This window comes from Gavialis gangeticus, unplaced genomic scaffold (assembly GCF_001723915.1).
Source record: "Gavialis gangeticus isolate Ggan-Ray unplaced genomic scaffold, GavGan_comp1, whole genome shotgun sequence".
NCBI classification, from domain to species: Eukaryota; Metazoa; Chordata; order Crocodylia; family Gavialidae; genus Gavialis; species Gavialis gangeticus.
Window position 1 is genome coordinate 14,703,861 of NW_017728998.1, and position 14,105 is coordinate 14,717,965.

Sequence of the window (14,105 nt, forward strand, 5' to 3'; positions counted from 1 at the left end):
ATATATATATATATATATATATATAAGAGAGAGAGAGAGAGTAAGCAATCAGTTGGACAATGTTTTATTGATAGATTTACAATTCTAAAGCAAATTTGGAAGCCTATCAGTGTCTTCATCATCAAAATAAAATAAATTCTAAATATCTGTTCTGATGTTGGCTTTTGCTCCCCACAGGGCCCAACCTCCTCCCTGCAGGGCTGCAGACCCTCGCAGAGCCCACAGCTCACCCCTGCAGCAGCAACGGCTGTCAGGTGTTCAGGTGTTTTTTTTTTCCCATCGTGCCTCTTGCCATGTCTCAAACTGCTTTGAGATGTGGCAAGAGGCATGTGTGGGCTCGTCTGAATGTGCCCAATGGATGCATCTACATGAGTTTGGTCACTACCATGCCATAGCATTGCCAGGCACTAACTATGCAGCAACGATATTATGCAGTACTAACAAGCTACTGCACAGTAGCTCATTGCTACTGTGCATCAACGTCAGTAAAAAAACTGTGCAGCAATGGTACTGTACAGTAACTCCAGTTATTGTGTAGTCATTTAGTAGTTGCTTATGCACAGTGACAACTTTGCAGTCCACTGCTCACGTAGACACAGCCACTGTGGCATTTTTAAAGTGAAGTTTGATAGAGTCTATTATTTTCTTCATGGATATGTTGGTCCCATTATTAATAATGGGAATTATACCAGCACAGTGTGGGACAGGAGAAACAAATAATTTGCACTGCCATCAAAAATAACGACAGATTTGTGGCACAGCCCTGTCATCAATTAAATTAATGTTAGTACCTTGAATTATGTCAGATGGAGCAGGATGATAGCAATGTGTTAGTACAAGTTATAGTTAATATATATGGATCATGTAACTTGAAGCCTCTATCATAAACATCACACCTTAACATTCAAACTTTTCAAATGCAGCTTCACACCAATATTCAAGGAGAAGTAAAGTCACACTATCTCCAATAACATTATGTTTTTATCTGCCTCCATTTCCTACATTGGCATTTTCAGAAACTTTGGTCCTTGATGCCTTCTCTTTTGTTTCAGTGTTTGTGCTGCCACTGCTTTTTTATTCGATTTGATTTGATAATTCTGTCTCTGTTTTAAGACAAACCACCACTGTGCACAAAACTCTTTTTATTGCTTACCTCTCATAATCTCTTTATGATGTACCAGAATGACCTGAGAAAGCTGGAAACAAATTTGGAAACCAAGAACCCGTTTTTTGGCGTAGACGGAAGTGATACTGTGCATGTAATCTGGCCTCTGAAAACACTCTACAGCCATGTCATAACACATGTGGACAGCTGCAATGTTTTGAAAACAGCTGATCACATGGTAAAGTAACCCTCATTCAGTTAGGTAACACATGCAGGTGCTCTAAATTAGAGTGCCTTAGGGAACTTGTATACTGTTCCCTGTGAGAGTTACCTCTCATGCCCCTAGTCTGCCACAGGGAGGAGGCAGAGTCTCTCTTCCTTGTGCAGCCAGGGAAGGAAGTGGGGAGTGGAGGGCTGGCCAGCACCCCCACCCCCAGGGAGAAGCTCCCCAGTGCCTGATGGCACTGCTCAGGGGCTCTATCCCCAAGAGAGCTCCTCCACACAGGGCAATACCTGGCAGCCCAGCCAGCTGCTGGCATCTCCAGGTGGGCATCGGAGCAAGCCTGGAGAGACCAGCTGGCCCGGCTGCCAGAGCAGGTTACAGTGCTCCCTGCCTCCTGGCCTCAATCAGTGCATGGAGGCTCAGAGCCCCCGTCAAACACCAACTGTCTGTTTACGTAATGCTGTAACTTTAAGCCCTGCATGTAAAGTGCTTTAAGTTACAGTGTGATTAACAACTTCTGTAACAGCTCTTTGTGTGCTCTTGATTGTAACACTGATTGCCTCAGGCAAGCCACAGGGAGGGTCCCCTGTGACAGGCTTCAAAGCCAGCCCCCACCCAAAATAACCACATCCCAATTGTAGACCTGTCAGAAGTTCCCAGGGTCCCCCACAGCTGATTAGGACAACAGTGAGCATTTCCACAATTTGCTGTTGTCTAGCCATTTGTTTTACTTATGCTTTCCCACCACCATAGTGCCTGAACACCCCACAATTTTTAATATATTTTTTACATTTTTAATATTTTTTTATTCTCATAAAATCATGAGAAAAAAAATAGTCGCCCCTATTTTGCATATGGGAAACTGAGGTACATGCTAAGTGACTTACCAAAAGACACACAAGTCTGTGGTGGTGCAAGGGGTCATACAAGGTTTCCTAGTTTCTAGACTAGTGCCTCAAATGCTGGACCGCTATTCTCCTGGTTACCATGCATCAGGATATAGTCAGGTCATAATACCACCAGACATATCCCTGCCATTCCAAACTACCTACTCACCCCAATGTGCCGCACCATACTCTGATGTGGGGATCTTGTGCATGAGGGCTGCTGACTTGGCTTCACTGGCCATGCACCTAAAAGAGAAGACACTCTCTGGCAGGAATGCTCCTTAGAAGAAGGTTATGTTTTCACACCACTTCTGGCCATTAAATAAAAACTCTTCATCTCTCCAAATCCCTGCCTCTTTTGCTGTGATGGAGGCTGGTGGGAATTTGCCACTATCCTGTTTTTCCCTTCATTTTGTAAGGGAGTGTCCTGTTGCACTACTCTACACGTTCTGTGCATAGCAACCAAGGTCTTTGGCTTCTTTGTTGTAGTAATTTACCTGCTAAGCTTGGAGTTCACTTGACTGCTTCTGGGTCTTGTCCACTATTTCTCCACTAGGCTAGAGAAACTATCCTTCTGGAAAGCAAACTTGACTCTCTAGTCTACCCCAGCATCCCTGTGCTGGGCTTCTGTCTTGTTTGATGGTCTAATACTGCCAGGTAGGGATCCATTCCTGATTGTTTTGCCTTTGCCAGTAGTCTCTTGGTTGTCTTCATTGATGATATAGCCTGCTAGCTTTGCATCAACACTCTTTCAAATGCCACCTTCTGTAGTTCACTTACTGTATCTCTTGCTGATCTTCAGGGCTGCAGTATTCCAGGGCATCATTTATGATTATCTTGTGCAAATTTCTGTCTGTTCGTGGCTCCCTGACAATTCTCATAATACATGCTTGAATATTCACTATTTAAAAGGTGTACAGGCAACTACAAGACAGGTAAAAAAAAATTTCGAAAAAGAGTTGACCCTTGTTATAGATCAATGGACTCCCTTCACATCCCCTTCATAAGTTTCTCGGTGTCTGTTTGGAGTGTCTCAGAAGTCCAAGGTAAAGACCTTAGTTCGTTCAAGCTTTGGTTAGTCTGCATTTAGCCTAATATTCAGAAGTTCTGCTCAGGAATTTCTGTGTCTTGGTATCATGGTCCTGGATAGTTGGTCCTTCTCTATCAAAAAGGGTGTCAACAGTTACAGTTGGAGAAACCCTCTAGTACCAAGTTCAGGTTACACCAGAGGCCAGCATCTTCCAACTGGTGTGCTGTCAGCCATATCCAGGTGTGCCCTGGAATCTTGGGGGGGTGTGGCTCCCGGGCCCAGGCTGGTCCTGTACCGATACCCACCCCTACTCCATGTTCAGCTGCTTGCCACCTCCTCCCACCCCACTCTGCATTTGGCTGGTGTGCTGTGGGACAGAAAAGGCTGGGTAAGTGTGCCGTGGGAAGGAAAAGTTTGGGAAACATTGCCATAGGCATCCATCCCTGGTAGCACCTGCCAAAAGGGGAGGTACAACTTGTCCAGTGGTTAGAGTTATCTCATCTAGCTTAGTATGGCAGAACCTATTAACACACAGTGGACATTTTTGCCCTGAATAAATCAGGTGGTATGTCCTCAGTTGTTGGTAACATATATTGACTTTATGTCAATGCTTTTGTCATGAACCTGCTATATTTTGAGGTATTCATCAATGTAATTCAATACCTTTGTATGACAGCCAATCAAAGAGGACAGACAAGACTGGGAACAGAGCCTATTCACACCAAGAGCCAAAATAGTTGGGAGAAGTAAAGACTGACAATTCATATTTGCATAGCTATGCACATTGGGTGCCAATATTAGGTGTCAAGACCTGAAGCAGACAGGGGAGTTGCTTTTTAAGGGAAATAATCTTCTACCCAAATAGTATTTGATTGGAAAAGAAGATTGGACTGGTCGTCTTTATGTCTGAAAAGATGTAAATATTCCTCCGGTCATGCATGGGTCAGTAAAGATGTCTGATGGATCAAATGGACGTACATTAAAGAGGCAGGAGGTTATACACATATTTGATCTCCAAAAATTCTATAGAAGAATGGAATCGGCCAGATAATGACAAGTACTTAAACCTTGCCAGGATATCAAGTGTTTGTCTTTAGTTTTCCTGGACATAGGGAAACCCTAGAGTTCCTCAGCCAGGGGGGTGAATATTTGGGCCAACAGGAGAAGAGGTAGGATGCCCTACCAGAAAGTGCAGAGGGAGGCAGGAGCTTCTTTCTAACTTGTGGAGCTGGGTAGAAGCAATAGCCTTGGGTTTCAGATGAAGATTATTGTTCTGATATTTTCTTTTGTTTGCTTACTCTTGTAACTCTGCTTGTATCTAAATATATGGTTACTGATTTCTTATGATGGACTTGTTTTTACAATAAATCTTTGTTATCTTTTATAATATACTTATTGGCAGTTATAACTGTGATCTCAGAGCATTTAACCAGCCAGGCAGGCCCTCTTCCCTGGAAGGGGGAATTATCATTTCTGATTGCATGACTGGGCAAGGGCATGATTCTTTTAGCTGGCAAAATCCCCTCTGCTAAGAGCTGAAAAGACCTAGGTGAGACTGGTTAGGCTGATGTGCTAACCAAGGAGTTGCCTCTTGGCATACACCAGCTGGTTCTCAGTGGTCTGAATGTGTGAGATACCCCAGAAGTGAGTCTCAAAGTCTCATCTGGCCGCATCTGAGGCCAAGGTGTGCTACAGATCTGTTCACTTGTTTTTTAAATCAATTTACCAGTGAATTTTGCCACTGCCATCAAGTTGCTGATCCACTCTCTGTTGCTTTCATGAGTATAGTTTTACCCCATCTTCAGAGGCTCATCAGTTCCTTCTGCAGTGGCTCTACCAAGGCTGTGTGCAGCAGAGAGAGGGAGAGGGCTATTTAAATTCAATCCGCCCTCTAGAGATCCACCTGCTTGAAATGTATTCTGCTCTTTTGTTCGAATGCAATACAGGGCCCACTGTGAATATGCCCTGGTGACCACAGTGGGTGGCACTCTTTTGCATCAATCTGTCAACTTCTAGAAACTCCAATTCATAACATCCACTTCATGGATTTCATATTGACAGATTGTATTTTTCCACTGGCCTCCAAACTGTTTTACTGTAGATGACAAGCACTAGGTCACGCATCTCCAGTATGTTATGGCTACTTACCAGTAGTTGCTGGGATTCTGTTGCACCAATTATCAACCAGGATGCCAGAGCATCCTGGGGTGCTGCGAGATCTTTTGAAGGGTGCTTGTGTGAAGAGATAATCTTGTGTGAACAGATAAGTGCACTCTCAAGCTTGTTCCTGTCTAGCCCCTCTGCAAGGATGCAAGCATTAAAACACTTAATTTGTTTTTTAAATGGTTCACAAACGTTACGAAGGGGTCCCTCAATAGATTGAGAACTGCTGTTCTATTGCATCTGGCTCTACAGTTTATCTGGCATTGAACTGGTCAAAGAGCACAGCTGCAAGCATCACAGATCAGCTAATAATCTTCCCCAGTGCAAGGAATTAGGGTCTTTGTATCTGTTAAAGTCCCCAGACTCGCTCTTGACTGGAAGTCCTTCCACCCACAATCACTGCATGTAGTACTATTCTTGTTTTTTCATGAATAGCTTAAATGCTTGCGTGTCCTTCACCCCCATTCCCAGGGGTTGGGCATTTTTCTTTCCTCCTTGCATTTTCCTTGCAGTTGTAGCAAGATGTCTCCATTGTTGGTTGATCTGTTCTTGTCTTGCTTTCTAAGTTCCTTTTTTCTTTTGTCTGTGTACTTGTTCTGCACTAGCAGAAATCATTACCTTGATCTTTTTTTTCAGACAATCCAGCTCTGTTCTATTTGGAAGCATTTTTCTAGGTTTAGATCTATTTCTCTCAACAAATGCTCTTCTTGGCTGAAATCATGCCTACCACAATGAGTCTGTCTTTCAAAAGAAAATCTTTTATGTCTCCAAAATTGGATGTGAATCTCTGAATTTTCAGTTCTGTGTTATAAGTACCTATTACCTCTTCCAATTCTGGGTTTGAGCAAGAGGGGGTTACCAGAAGCAGATGTCAGGAAGCAAGCCGTGGTCAAACTGGGCTTCCAAAGTCCAGAGACTGAGTACGCGAGCAGGGAAAATGGATCAGGCACCACAGAAAGCTACTCACAGACTGAAGCCAGTTTAGTGTGCAGCAGGAGCCAGGTGCTTCAGGATCTCCTTAAAAGCTGCCCTAGAACCAATCACCAGGCTAAGGCTCAGCTGGCCCTGCTTAGGGGGTTGAGTGCTGCTGACCTAGTTACTTGGCTGCAGTGCAGAGTCCTTACAAAGATAATGCAGGGACTAGTGTGATGCCTTGCAGATCTGTAAGACCATGAAGGGCCCCACAAAGACTGATTGAAAATTGTTAGTGTACTAAGGAGTTGACTTCTATGTATGTGATTTTATATATATATAATGGACACACACAAGTCAATTATATATTTATATGCACAATTACTGATTAAAATGGTTTGTGTTTCTACTTGAAGGGGGGGAAGATGTGAGGACTGCATGTCTTTCAGAATTAGGCGGAGTTGAACAGAGCTGAGAGAGAAGAGTTTCATGGCTGTCTGAATGATGGTGGTATTAATAAAGAAACCTTTTTGTTAAAGTGGCTCTTGATTCATTGAACTGAACTCACAACACAACAATCTGTCTTAGGTCTTCCTCCCAAATCCTCTCTCCTATGACCTGTGCTTGTACCCTCTGGGTTTCAGGCAGCTCATTACAATCTCCATTTCAGCAAAACTAACAGGTGCAACAGCTGTTCCCAAGACCCAAGCACAGCAGAAAAGAAAATCCAGATAAACCAGATCAAATTGGTTGTATTTAGTTATTTCACAAGCCTACATTGTACAAGTTTGAGGCTGGACGCATGAATAGTCAAATACTGGCTTACCTATTCCCATTCTCATGTGATCGGTGTTTCTTTTTCCCCAGCATGGATCCAAACTTAAGTCCCAGACTCCCCCCACTGGGGACTAGAGACTAGGATTGGGGAGTATTGGAGAAACAGCTAATCCTCTCCATTCAGGCAGAGAAAAGATCCCTGTGTACAGGGATTCCCTTATCCTTTTGTTTATTCACACTGTCCTGATCTTTTCTTCCATGTAGTTTGGGCTGCATTTCCACTTTCCTCTTCTAAAAGCTTATTGTAACTTACTAGCAGACATACTCAGGCAGAGTACATTACAATTGAACAGCAAGACCTTTTTGTATTTTTTCAAATGATTTTCTCAAGTAAATGTCATAGCAGTATCTAATAATACACACTCCTAGGATAGCAGAATAGGGATAAAAAGTTAATAACTATGTACCCACAGTATTAATTTGAAGGCTGCTTACTAAATCTGTCAAGCAAGACAAGTTGTAGCCGAGATTAACAAAGACAGAAAATCACAATAGGCCAGTTGGGTCAAAGGTGAAATAATGTTTCTATTTACTTAAGCATATTTAAGTTGTCATCATTTTACAATTCTGCATTACCCTGCTGAGAATATTACCAAAACGTTATGCTTTTAGCTGCTTTCATAACATTAGTTTCTGAACATGCCATGTACATAATGACTGGTAGGCTGCCGGAGAGAATATATTTAGCATGTCTTCCTTTTTAATGCTAGAATTTCAACACACATAAAGTGCGTTCTTATACTTCATGATATTAAAAATTTAACCCCAAAGAAAAAAAAGTACAACTTTGTAAAGGTAAATATTTTTGGAGTCGAGATCACCACTATACATGTTTGAGTGTCTGAACGTACGTGAAGTGAGTGCACTAAAGACCACATACGTGCAAACCTGGCAGTCCAAATAGAAAGCTCTCTTCCAGCAATTGGCTGTCAAACACATCTTGAATTTAACAACTATAAACATCAGCTATGCAGGCAGCTTTTGAGCTAAACATAAAAACCACTGGGAAGGTAACTGCTGTATCAGTGAGAGGCAGAGAACTGAAATATACATTGTGAGAAGGATTTAGATATTGATTATAACATAACTATACTGCCATACATGAGTACAAGTGGTTTTTTAGCAGACTTATTTTAATCTGTGACCTGCATGCCTGGATAAAGAAAAGGGACATTTTGAAAGAAAAAAAATGAAGTATTGAATTTTCAAGTTATTTGGATTACAAAGAGAAACATATAAAGCCAAACACAGAAATGGTATACAGTAAACTCCTTAGAAGATAACAAAGCACTAGAAATGCTGATATACTTCAACACTTCACTTTTTATACAGTTATATACTAACAAGACCATTACATTTCATAATTAAAGAGAAACAGATGAAGATAACTTGCATTCTCTTACATTTGGAAATATTCCAGGATAAATAGCTATAACTCTTTCCTATGAGGAAAAGAGTTTGCTGAAATCACTTAATACGCTTTTGTGCAATTTCACATGAAAATGTTGGCTAATTTGTGCCCAATGCTCAAAAGTTTATTTTTCCATAAATTTCCACAGACTCACAGGTTCCAGAAAACGTCTTCCAGATTTACTTGTGATATTTAATGCATCATAATGGCATGATTCTAAGCATGCATTTCATAATATCACAACTGCTTCCTTGGACAATATTGACTTGGAAGAGTTAACAGGGTAGAATAGAAATAAGCAAATATCCACACACATATTTATAACATAAATGCACATTCACAAATATTAATAGACATACATAAGCCCACCAGGTCAGGCAGGGATGGAAGAGTTCGCGAATGTACATACTTTGGTTCCAGGGCAACTAGTAAAGGTTCCTGCAGGCTGAAAACAGAATTGTTATTATTATTATTCCTGACAGCAGATAAACCAGCCTGTTTCTGAGTGGTGTACCCAAAGTATTGCTGATTTTGAAGAATGGACACCCTATGGACCTAATTCTCATTTACACTCATGTACTTTGGCAGCATAAAGGAATGTCATATAAATTAGACCCAGGGCCAATGACGAGAAGGGGAATAATGCTGAGAAAACCCCATTTAAACACCAGCATGAATACAAATTATATATAATGATAAGTTACAAACTAGTATCATATTAGCCAGCTCATAAAACCACAACACAAATCAGTCTTAAAAGAGGCAGGTTCTACCTGGCTCTAGAAATGTGGATTACCTGGTAAAACATAGTCTGGATGTTTATTCAACCATCTGAACCCATGCAGATTAATACTGCAAAGAACGTGGGAGATAACTATGTTAATCTAATGGCTGTTATTTCTGGTCTCCAGTATAGATGGGGATTTAAAATTAGTGTGTCACTCACTATGAGCTACTGAAGACAGGTCTGTACAATCACTGGACCATGCCAGCCAGCATTACACTGAGATATAGCACTCTGTAGATAATCCAACCTCAAAATAATGTTCTGTAGCTGCTCATAAGCTATGTCTACATGGAGAAAACTTACTGGCTAGACATTACACAAACTGGTTTAAGTGATCAGAACCTGGTTTAAACCTGTAACAGAACATAAGTTCAGGGCACATAAACCAGTTTAAAAATGGCTGAAACTGGGTAAGATAAACCCGGTTGAATGTAGTATTAGACTTAACTGATTTGGCTCAAATCGGCTTATGCAATGTCTGTCCCAGACCCCTTCCTGGTTTAAGTAAAGCCAGAGTCCCCCCAATATCCTAGATGTTTGCAGCCCTGGGCTGGGCTGTGCTGCCTGCTCCAGAAAACAAGGAATGCCCCCACCCCTCTCCTCCCTATCAAGAGATGTGGCAGGGACTGCAGGCATAGCAGGGTTTGCCTGGCTTCCCCCTGCTCAACGACCCCCCTACACCCTCCCCATTTGCTGCTCAAGCCAGAATCCCCTACTCCCATCTCCTACAGCATGGACCCCAGCCCCACAGACACTAGGCATGTGGTATCCTAGCTAACACTGAGGGGCATCTGTGTGTGTGTGTCTCCAATTTCACTGGGACAGCACAAAGGCAGACAGGACAGTGTCTGCTTAAGGCTTTTTGGATCTAACAGGTCAGCTGGTAATGTCCCTCCTAAATGCTGTGTTATCAGCTCCCTTCTGGCTCCCTCACCTGTCAGGTTTGCTGCAGACAGTATGAAGAAGCAGGGAGAAGGAGATTGAAAAGCTCAGGATCATCAACAGAAGCATGCATTCCACGCCCCCTGCCCTTTTCCTAGAAAGGGGATGGGGTCTGGCAACACTCCTGCCCCTTGAGCAGCAAGCAGGAAAAAGCCTGGGACCATGTAGGCAAGGCGGGGGTTTAAACCCCACCCCTAATCAGAGCATCCTGCTGGTGCCTAGCCACACCTGCCTCAGCTCAGCAGTATGGAAGGAAAGGGAGGGCTGCTCTAGTGCCCCCAGCTTCTAGCCTGAACCACTGCAGGCATGTTCCTGCATTTCCTCAGTCCAGTGGGACTGTCTATGCACTTGCAAATCAATTCAACCTAGGCAGCTTAAATTAACCTGCAAAGCTTGAATCAATTTAGGCTCAGGTTTTTTGAATGTCTCTCCCTAACTACTGTGGCTGGGGCTGGCAACCTCAGCATGAGGTGGAGCTCCAGGTCAATCACCTGCTAAACTGAAAGCAGTGTAATTGCAGCCACCCTCGGTGGATCATTACTCAGCACTGCATGAAAGCAACTATACTGCTTCCAGTTTTGGAAGCCACCTATCCAGAGCAGCACAGAGTGCTTGAGGGTGTCACCACCAGCAACAGTAAGTTTTCTGTATACACCTTAGAGTAGTTTTGGGCATACTCTAATGGATACACCTGAGAGAGGGAGCATGTGGTGTGTACCCAGAACCACTCTGGCTACACACCATCAGAGGTGGAGCAAGTGCTTACTGACTGTGGTAGTTAGCACAGCAGTGGGCTGTCTCCACGAGGTGGGAGGTGCTGGAGGCATCACATCACATTTAAGAAGTACTGAAGACCTCTCCTTAAAGTTAATTTCTGATGGAGCTGTTCATACATAAAGGGGAATCAGCCAATCATGTGAACATAGTTGGTTATTAACTTGAGAGAGGGGCAGCATATCTAAAGATACAGATTATATTGCCTGGCTTCAAAACTGAGGCATGCCTGGGACAGTGGGACCTTTATAAACTGCCAAGTAAGGTCTAAAGTTTTTATATACAAAGACAAACTTTTTGTTTTAACCCCATTCTCACTGTTGGTTGGATTCCTGTGGATCAATAAATAGGGCTTGGCTTTTAATAAACTGCCTTAAGACTCTGGGCTTTCATAATGATCACAAGTTTCTACAAAGAACTCTATATAGCATAGTGTAAATCCAGCTGGGCCTGCTGCTACAATATAGTTGCTAAATCCAGTTCGTGATCTAGGGCAGATTTATGAGATTTCCCCTGATAAAAGTGCAGGCCTGAGCAGAGCATCACAGTCATGTGAAAAAGGGGGCCCTGGAGAGATTAGAGAGGTTAAAAATACACCTCACCTCAGAACTGTAATAACTACTATGCTATATGGGCTTCTCCCTTACATAGTTCCCTTTCAAGCTAACATAAGAGTGTATTTCTGTAAGAAAGAAAAAGTGACTAGCTATCTGCATGGTCTGCAGAATGCCCGAGAGAATCACAGAGGAGTCAGGAGGGTACTTGGCAGAATTATGAAGTATGAGGAGCCACTTGTCCAAATTATTTTGAATGAATTTGGTTTCTCAGAGCTGGTTAAAACACGGGCCCCTTGGGCATGTTTTATTTGGCCACACCTGCTAGTGAATCTTGTAATGCTTCTGATCGTTCACAAAAGGAGTAGTGGAAGTAAAGAAACAGCTACACAAAAGAAATGAGAGCATTGCAGTCCCTTTTTCCAGAAGATATCAAAGGCTTGTCCAGAAGAAGAGGTCAGAAGGGAGCATAGACAGAATAATCTTAGGAAGAGGAGAAGAAAAGACTTGGACTTGGAGCACTTGATATGATCCAAATGACAGAATACCCAACCTGAGTGTAACAGTGCACAGACAGCCCTGTTCCTTTGATGTTACAAAAAGCTGCAAGTAGGGGGGAGAGTCAGGTCAGGGACAGGGCAAAGTTCATTACCAAGTAAACACAGTTGGGAAGGGGATTGCACCAGGGTGAATGTTAACTGATTTGGAGCCACCAGCTACTTAAGTCCACAGCAAGGTGTTTTCCTTTGCCCTTGGGGCATAGCATGGAGAGATTCAGCGGGGATGCCAGGAGCAGCAGACCAAGTGCTGGAGCAGACTGGTGATAAGACTGGACAACTGGGTGTAGGTAACCACAGCAACCGGTGAAGCAAAGAGGTGAGGAAGAGAGGAGAAACTTACTGGCTGAGAGAAGGTCCCATAGAAAAAGGATCTGCTGGTACCAGCAGGAAATAGAAAAGAGAGTGGGACTGGAGTGGAGCTGACTGGCTTGGGGGAGTGGGCTGCACAGTGGTGAAGGGCAAAAGGAAGACCGCAAGCTGTGAGAGCTGCCAGAGGGAAAGTTACTAATAAACCAATTTTCTTTTATCCCGCTTCTGGGGTGATTTACTACACCCTCTCTCATTGGGGAATTAACTTCTTATTCTGCCATCATTCCAAAGCGTGGCAGGCGAGCCCCAGGGAGAAAGATTTTGTTATTCACCCCCATCCAGCCACACTGAGTATTTCTCAGTTTATATGATAATATACATATGCATATATATATTTCTGCATTCCTAATATTAACTTGAAAAAGCACTACAAAAGTTAGGACAATATTCAAACGGTTTGGACAAAAAGCTCACTGGTCACCTATCATGTATAGTTATTAATTATTGGTATTACAACAGCACAGAGAGATCACAGCTGACATCAGAGCTAAGTGCTATATAGTCATATAAAAACAGTCACTGTTCCAGTGAGTTTCTACTTAAAGTGAAGCCAAATTTTTCATTGCCATAAACTGTTTTTTTTATAAATATGGAATATACCCAGGAAGAGTAAATTTGGAAAGACAGTTTTACTACCACCGTCTCATAAACTGGTTAGTTTCTAAATATAAATGTGTGTGTATATCTATCTATATATAGAGAGAGATCTAGATATAGCTATCTATCTATCTATATCTATATAGATATATAGATATATATACACATACATACATATACACACACACATGCATGTGCGCGCACACACACACTCACCCTCTCCCCCCTCCAGAGTTAGTGTAGCTCAAACTCATAGAAAAAAGATAGGTTTTTTTCTGAAATAAATTTATATTAGTAAAAGGCATCTCCTTTGCATTTGAATGGTTCTGTAAGGAAGTTCAGTACGGAGAAGTGCAAAGTCTTGAAGTCCTGCACTTCAGATGGAACAATCCCATGCACTGTTACAGGCTGGGGGCCAAGGGCACTTTTACACATGCTCCCGGGGTGGAGAGGGCAGCGCTTTAATTAGAGGGGCTCTGAGAGCCCCTCTAATTAAAGCACTGCAGCGTCTTATGTATCAGCACCCTTGCGCTTCAAAATGGCGGTGAGGGCACTTGAACTAAAGCTCATTCGACGAGCTTTAGTTCAAGTGTCCGTCACCATTTTGAAGCATAGAGACAGTGATACATGAGACACAGAGGCTGGCTGGAGCGCAGTAATTACCACACTCCAGCAGACTCAATTAATCAAACCAGCTCTGATGTGCTGCAATTACAGCATGTCAGAACAGCCTCCGTGCCTGTGTACAAGCACCCCAATTGCCTAACCAGCACCTCTGCAGAAAAGGACCTGGGGGTTACAGTGGCCAATAAGTTCAAAATGGGACAACAGCATGCCCTTGTTGCAAAGGCTAATGGCGTACTGAGCTGCATTAGTTGGAGCATTACCTGCAGATCGAGGGAAGTGCTTATTGTCCTCTATTCAGCACTGGTGAGGCCACATCTGGAGTACTGT

The 14,105-nt window shown here is 42.8% G+C and overlaps 1 protein-coding gene across 5 annotated transcripts in view; it reads right to left on the minus strand.

Annotated features, from left to right (window-relative positions):
* Positions 1–14,105, minus strand: part of CDH8 (cadherin 8) — a 251,091-nt gene that overhangs the window by 157,846 nt on the left and 79,140 nt on the right. The gene's annotated exons all lie outside the window — the stretch shown is intronic.